Here is an 8,347-nt window from a genome sequence, read left to right as displayed (position 1 = left end):
GTGGAACTCGAAAGGAAATGAATCGAAGAAGTACTCTATGATTGAGCATGGGAAGATAGACAAATCTGAGGTGAGACCCTATCTACTAGATACCATTTTAGATAGTCTCTAATATTTTTTGATCTAACAACTTTCTCGAATCGTTAGGTAGTGGTGACATTGACGCCACGAGAGGACGAACTGCGGTACATTCCCGAGCAGGTATCGCAATGGAGCTCTTTTTATATTATGTTTTATTTAACTTGGTAATGTTTACAAATTTTGTGTGCTGTATCCCTTATTTGTATATTAGGAACCCGAGGAAGAAGGAATCATTAGGCAGGGAGAACCATTAGGGCAGTCACCTACTGTCCCAGCATTAACCGGCACACCTGCGTTTGAAGGAAGGGATACTGTAGTTGAGGAGGGTGGTCAGGAGGGTGGTGAGGAGGCCAGTGAGGATAGGAGGATAAAAAGAGAGTGGGAGAAGATAGGGGAGGCATGGGAGAATATAAAAAAAGAGAGGGTACAGAATGAAGAGGAGGAGAGGTTAAGAAGAGTCAGGGTGGAGATGGAGGCGGAGAAGGAGAATTTAAGAATACAAATTGTAGCTGAGAGGGAAATTATACAGAAGGAGTGGGAAGCGATGAGAAGACAGGAGGGAGACCAAGCTGAAATGGAGAAGGAAGAATTGAGAAAAGATGGGTAAAAAAGAAGAGAGGAGGAAGATATGGAGACAACAGACATCGTCAGTGATGGACTGACTCTGGAGACATCAAACATTGTCAGTGGTGGACTGGCAATGGAGGTAAAAAATGTGATGAGTCAGGGTGAAGATGTTGGCTTCGTAAATGAAGCAGTTGTAACAGGAGCGTCAGATGTTGTTACCATTCTCGATAGCCCTGAGGGTAAAAAGAAGAGGAAGAGGACGGAAAAATTAGGGAGCATTGAGAGGAGAGTGAAAAATTAGATAAGGGATAGGAAACCAAGCTACGCCAAGAGCCCCTATACAGTACCCCCAGTGACAAAGAAAAAAAGTGAGAGGGCAACGAAGAAAGTAACACGGAGGCGAACTGATCTCATTCAGAAGTTGAAAAAACAAGACCAAAGGCAAGTACACTTGTTTTCAATTAACCATTATTCAAAGTTAGATACTTGCTTCCTCTAACCTTTGTATATTTTTGCAGTCGTATTCTCATGACCGTTGACGGGTGTAGACACCCCATTTTGACCGTGCCCTAATCCTTCCAAGTTTGAGCAAAACCTTATCAAACCATTGTTTTAGGAGTCCAAATTTCTCCCTAAGGTAGGTTAGGGTCCCACCAAGGTTTTCGTAAAATTTCGTCAAAATCGGAGCGCGTTTGCCTAGTAAATGAGCCGAGGGAATGCCGTAGTATAAACCAGAAAAGGGGGGTGGATTATCCTGGAATGGTGTCAAGCTTGGGCCATATGGGACATACGAAACCGCACGTCCATCAATTTGTCGCGCGCTCATAAAAAAAAACCGCGCGCCCATCATTTGTGAGTGCCAATATCAACCCCCATATTACCTATAAAATAAATAAAAAATTCGTTTAAAGGGAGATTTTTCATTTTCTAGATCGAGAGAAGAGAAAGAGCGAGAGCCTTTCCCAAATCCCAAACCCATTTTTCATTTTTTTTCTTCGATCAACCCTATTCTCATCTTCTCCGTCAATCTCCGGCCTAGCTCCGGTAGAATTCCGGTCAAGAGATATCTCTAGTTCTTTCCTCATTTTTCCTTAGATCTGTCACTCAAAGCTTTAGATCTGTCCATTGAAATCGTAGATCTGTTCATCAAAATCCTAGATCTAGATCTTTGAAACTCTAATCCTTTTGTTTTTCTTCTCTGTCCGTTTTTCTCCGGCAAGACTCTGGTCATATTTAGATCTTATTATACCTTCTTCTCCGAGCAGATTTGTTTAGATTTAGGTCAAATTTTATTGTTATAGTTGATCTGTTGATTTTTCAATAGATAAGAAAGGGAGAATGCATCTATAGATCGATCGGCATGTGAGATATTCGATATTGGCAAGGAGATTTTCACTTTGTTCAGATCTAGCACTTTGAACTTTGGAATTGAAAAGAGCAAAGATTAGAACAAAGAATTGAGTAGAAAAAGCATATTCATTAATAATTTGATCAAGGAAGGGGAATCGATTGCATCAGAGAGGTAAGTTTGCATAATCTTGTTATATGATTTGTCATTTAAATTTTTTTTTTTTTAGATCTGAGTTTTTACATGATTTGGTTTAAAATTTCTATGGAGTTGAAATCACTGTTTAAGAAATGCTTTTGCTTTGGAATCCTAACATATTTGAAATCACATGATTTCTTATTTGTTCATATGTTCAGATTTGTTGTAATACGATTTTCTGGTCATGTGATGATTTTAATTGTGCTTCATTTTCTATCAATATCTTGAAATAAAAATAATTTTTGAACCTGTTTTTTTTTTAGGAATAATTTCTATTGCGAAATTTCTATAGTTTACAAGGCCTTAATATTTTGATATTAAACTTTGTCTTTTTTTAAATCCCTTGTAAAAGAGGATTCAAGCCTGAATGAATGTGTTGAATCGAAATGTGCATTGTTCAAGCACATGTCTGTTGAGATTAGAAATGTAGTTGTAATTTGTAAAGAACAACAACTCTGAGGATTCTTTAGATCAACAGAGGATTTTGTTAGAATGGTGCTAACTCAGTCATGTTCTGTACATAGTACAAGCTTCCTATTTACTAAAATATTTTGTTGGATTTTACTTTTAACCGGTCATGTTTATAATAGAAAAATAAAATGAATTTGGTTGTTGTCAAATCTGCTACCATGAATAATTGTATTTCTAGTTTCTTTCCCTATTTCAGCTTTGGATTCTTGAGATTTTATACTTCTATTAAAAACTAAAAAATGAAATTCATGCTGTTTCTATCGTGTTTAACGATAGGACCAATTCTTTCAGATTTTTTTTATTGGATGACAATAGTCAGGTTGATCCTAATACTTTGGAATTTCTTTTTGTAGTTTGGGCTAGTTCAAGTTGTGTTCTGTTAATCTGTCCATGTTTTTAAAAAAAAATCAATCTCATTCATATCCAGTTCATGCTATACCATATCCAGTTCATGCTATACAAGTTTTGTTTGGGTTGGATTTTAAAACTCACTCGCTAGTCTAATGCTATACAGGTTTTGTTTGGGTTGGATTTTAAAACTCACTCGCTAGTCTAAAAACTGATATGATGATCCATAATCAAACTCATTCTTTCCATTTCCCAAATAGAAATTTTCTTTTACAGATTGCTACTTATCTGTACATAATGAGTTTAAGTTTGTAAAATAATTCATATTAAAAATTCATAGTTTTCTTTTTAGAAATTTTCAACGTGACCATTTATTGAATATCTCATATCATGGTTTTCATTGTATTATTGAGTATGTTAGACTCAATACATGGCTTTCATTTATAAACCTTAGGTTCATTTATTTATAGATGATTAAAGTCTACCTATTGAATGCTTACTATTATGTTTGTCATCAAATTACCAAGTAGTTGTGGATAGTCAGTTAGTATTCTTGAGAAATTTTGAAGTAATTAAAATCAAGTGGCTTTCATTATGTTATCAGGTTATGTAATTGTTTTAAATATGAATGCAATTAAATTAGTAATGCAATTGTTAAATTATTGTTGTGGATGAATTATCTTGAATTCCATATACCTTTTATTTTATGATTAATTAAATCGTCCACCTGTTGATATTATTTATTTATTTTTACATGTTTAAATCAGCCCTCACCTCCTTTGTATTGGCAACCACCTTATTTATATATATATATATATATATATATATATATATATATATATATATATAAATATTAGCCCTCTCACTTTAATATTAACATCCCTCACCTCTTTTGATATGAACAGCCCTTAGCCCGTCAAATAGACAACTAGTCCAGTGTCCACCCAATACCCATCAAGTGCATAACCAGCCCAATCATTTTCTGCACATTTCTGCCGTCCATTGTTGCACACAGCTGCTGTCCCCATAGTTTTCTACATTTCATAATTATGGTTTGTAACTGTTAAAAAGCCCATGGCTGCTCGAGACTTGTACATCTTACATTCATAATTCATATCTGTCTTTAAGCACACAGATGTTCTCCCCACAGTTTTATGTATTTTGTAAATGTAACATGTAATGGTTTAAAAGCACACAGATGCTGTCCCCACAGTTTTCTGCCTTTTGTAATTTTGATTTGTAACTATTAAAAAGCCCAAAGCATCAGGTTGCTGTCATATGGGTTTCCACATCCTTCATTTGTTTAAAGTCTCTATGATTAATTCTATTTTAGTTTCTTCGCAAATAATGTTTGGTTCATAAGTTCGATTTTAACCTGATTTTTAACTCTAGTTGTGATTTAGTCTTGCTGAAATGTGATTACAAATTGTTTAGGAAATGATCCGTGTTTGTGAGTAGACTTTACCCTTAATGGTCTGTACCTGTACAGTAATTTGATGGTGCTTTGTACTTCTAAATCCTTGAATGTGAACTATGATGGATCTGCCATTTGTTTTAGACCATAAAAATTATCTTTTGCATGTTTATCTTATAGATTATATCCATTTGTGGGTCTCTTGTCGCTTTCATCATACCTTGAACAGTTTTTGACAGTATCCTAAACCAAGTGAAAATCAGTGTCACATTCTTACCACCACCTTTTTAGCACTAATCATTGAACTTAGAGATGAGATTTGGACTGCCCATGTTTGTCTTGTAAATATCCCAATTTGTTTTTTCTTCTTTGTGGAGATCTCTTATTATGGGTTTCTAGAAATTTTTGTTGACTAAAGTTATGTTAAGTTCTTGAAGAAATATAAAGATATTATGCCGGATTGTTAGTATATCAAAATGGAGTAGTGTTACATGTGTGATTCTAATAACATTAAGTTCAGATGCTCTTTATGATTAGCTTGTTTATGTTGGTCATTTATCTTTATTTTCTCATAAACAATAGCAGTTTCCATTATTCAAATGGTTCTCAAGAAAATGATGGAATGGAGAGCAATGTCTGTAAGGATAAATCTCATTTGCTTAATGGTAGTAAATAAAATGTGGCTTTTAGTTTGATGATGTGAAGATGTTGGTTGTAGTCTTTTAGTGATTTTTAAATAATTTGAATAATTATTGGCAGTAATATTGGAGGATTGGATAGGAGTACTGAAATAAGACAACAATTACATTAGTCGAAATTCTATTTGTCTTCTTTGATGGAATGGTTATGTTGATATATAAAGGTTATTTGTTTAAAATATATTTACTTCCTCCACATTCGTTCGCTTCATGTTGCCTGGTTCATAATCTTATGTTTGCATTATTTGTAGACATTAACATATTAGAGTACTTTGTAAGTTTAGATGTAAACTATGAAGCATAATTAATTTGTTCCAGCAGATTTTATCTTAAATGGAGTCACCCAAACTTTGTCTTTTGATCCATGGTTTTATTTGATTTAAAGTGATTTTATATGTTCCTTTTCCCTCATTATTGTTGTTTGGATAATAAATAAAATAGGGTTAATTCTTTTATGACAATATATTCATGGAAAATAATGTTCATATTTCTTCATGCAAAAATTGGACATAACTAGGTATGATTTGTTTGTACAAGAAGGGAAAAATGTATTCTTGATGTCATGATATCATATTTAAATATTGTTGTTTAATTAATTTGTTTGTCTTGCTCCATATGTAAAATGTTTAGTGTGATATTGGATTTTATTTAGATATATAGATGTATTGATGGTGGTTCAAAGTTTATTATTGAAATCTTAATATGTTGTTTTATAATAGTTAATATTTGAAGATGAAATAATCCAAGAATGCCCTAATAAATTGTCAAATATCATTCATTATATCTGCTTACTATATTTTGCTTTATGATAATCATTGCATAAATGAAAGGTAATCTGATGATATTCATAATCTTATAATCATTTTGAAATGCTTTTGAGCATTATCAGGTCAAGTCTTGTCATTATTGATTCTTCATAGTTTCCTTAGGGCGATGAAGGAGTCATCCTAAGCCTATCATTTAGAGGACTTGCTCGGTCCTTATAACAATCCATCTTCCCTTTTCCTTTTTGTAAAGACTAACTTAGTCTTTTAGATATTTTCTTGAGTCATTCATTAGTTTCCCCCCACCGAAGGGGCGATGAAGGAGTCATCCCAAGCCCATCTTTTAGGGGATTTGCTTAGTCCAAATAATGACCCCTATTTCCTCTTCTTTTCAAAAGACTTGACCAGTCTTTTATATGTGTATCCCCTAGACATTAGAAACTCATTCATTGCAAGGGCGATGAAAGAGTCATCTAGAGCCCTCTTTTAGGAGACACGCTATGTCTCGGTAGAAAATCAAACCTTTTGGAGATAAGCTATGTCTCATTAGTGAGTCGCATATTAGGAGACTGCCCGAGTCTCACAAGCAATTGTACTCTCACTAGAAGACCAACTCGGTCTGTTAGTTGCCTCTCCTTGCATCATTGCTAAGGCAATGATAAGGTTACTTGGAGCCCATCTATGTGTTTAGGAGACTTGCCCAGTCTCACTAGCACCTTTTTTTTTTATCTTTTCTTTTTTTAGGAGACTAGCCTAGCCTCATTAGCACTCCCCTCTAAGAGTTGTGCAATAGGAGTTTGTCCTTTCCTATATGAGTCAATCTTTAGCATAGGAGTCTGTCCTTAGCTAGAGAGTCAGTCCTTCAGTTTCAGGAGTCAGTCCTATCATCATAGGGGTTAGATTTCCGTCCAACCTCTTATCAAATCATGTGATTTTTATCCACTCTTGTAAGGTATATGATGCAGTCCAACCCTTGCAGAGTCGTGATTCTGTCTTTTTCCCCCGCAAAGCATAGGATGCTGTCCATCTTTTGCGGGATATCAGGAGTCTGTCCTACTCTTATGATGATAGGATTTTATCCTCTTGTGTCAAAACAACAAAAAAATTCAAAAACACTTGAAAATTCAAAAACATCTGAAAACCCAAAAATTTTAAAAATCAAGAGTCATTAGGAGTAGTTAGGAAATTCTTTTCGAACTACGTTGGCTTGATCCCTTTCCAATGGGTACGTAGTGCAGCTTGGGAACCACATCCCAAGTCCAGCCAAACCTTTAAAAATAAACATTTAAACCTTCAAAAAATATAAAATTCTTCAAAACCTTTTCGAAAAGATCTTACCCTAGAGTTAGGAGTCTGTCTTAGCTGTTTGGGGTGTTTATAGTTAGGAGGCTATCCTGTTTTGTATTGTTTTGGTGTGCCCTATCGTGTGAGTGTCCCTAGAGTTAGGAGGCATCGAGTCGATCGGTTAGACATTTAGTCGAACCGATGGCTAGACTAGGAAGCATATAGTCAGCCCTTGGTTTTCTTTAGGATGCATAGCCTAGTTACACATAGGATATAGGGCCCACCTGCATTAGCTTAAGGCTAATCAACTTGCATTAGTTAGGGCATATAGATGGTCCTAAAAATTACAATTCACTTGAACTTAAGCAATTGTACAAAAAGCTTTAAAAATTAGTCGAGTCTAGTGGATCGAGTCTAGGATAGCGGTTCTAGATGGTTAGGCATCGTAGTTTAGAATAGGTCATCGAACTACGTTGACTCCGATTCTTCCCGAGGCCGGGATACGTAGAGCAGCTGAGATGGACGGCCATCTTGGTCCGAGTCAATGCATTAGAGTTTTAGGATTCATTTTATCCAGTTATGTTTAGAATTGACTTATGTTGTATGTTTTGCTATGTTTTCTTACTTTCATGTACAGATCCTATACCTTTAGCTGTAGCATGCATGTGTTTGCACCCCAGAACTTAGACACCAATTAGGTATGACATTCATAACCTAGTTATTCTCAGGTGACACTTATTTCATTTATCTTATGTGTACTTATTATTTTCATCTCCGAGACATGCATGATTAGATAGACGTCTTCTCGGAGATATTGATTCTCATTTCATATGACTTTCGCCCAAAACTCTTCAAAATCAATAATAAATGGCATAAGAGACCAGGTGCTTGCACTTGGGCGGACGAGGTGCTCTTTGGACCTTCCAAATTCGTAACCAGGCACGAACCTTTCTTTTATAATCTCTGGTTATCCGTTGCAACAGAGCATAGTATGGGATCCTTGGCCCACTTCCTTGGATGGCGACTCTTCTTTGTTTAAGGTACGCCTCGAATCTGGGCTAGTCCCCGAATCGAGAGGTATCTCACCTTATATCCCCACTCATGCTGTGAGAGGCACTTCTTTCGAGAGTTCCTTGGTAGAGCTCTCCATTCACGTGGATGATCCTGAGACTGC

This window comes from Tasmannia lanceolata, unplaced genomic scaffold (assembly GCF_043159265.1).
Source record: "Tasmannia lanceolata isolate RefF3 unplaced genomic scaffold, GAP_Taslan_0.1 ptg000026l, whole genome shotgun sequence".
NCBI lineage: Eukaryota > Viridiplantae > Streptophyta > Magnoliopsida > Canellales > Winteraceae > Tasmannia > Tasmannia lanceolata.
This window is presented reverse-complemented; position numbering follows the sequence as displayed.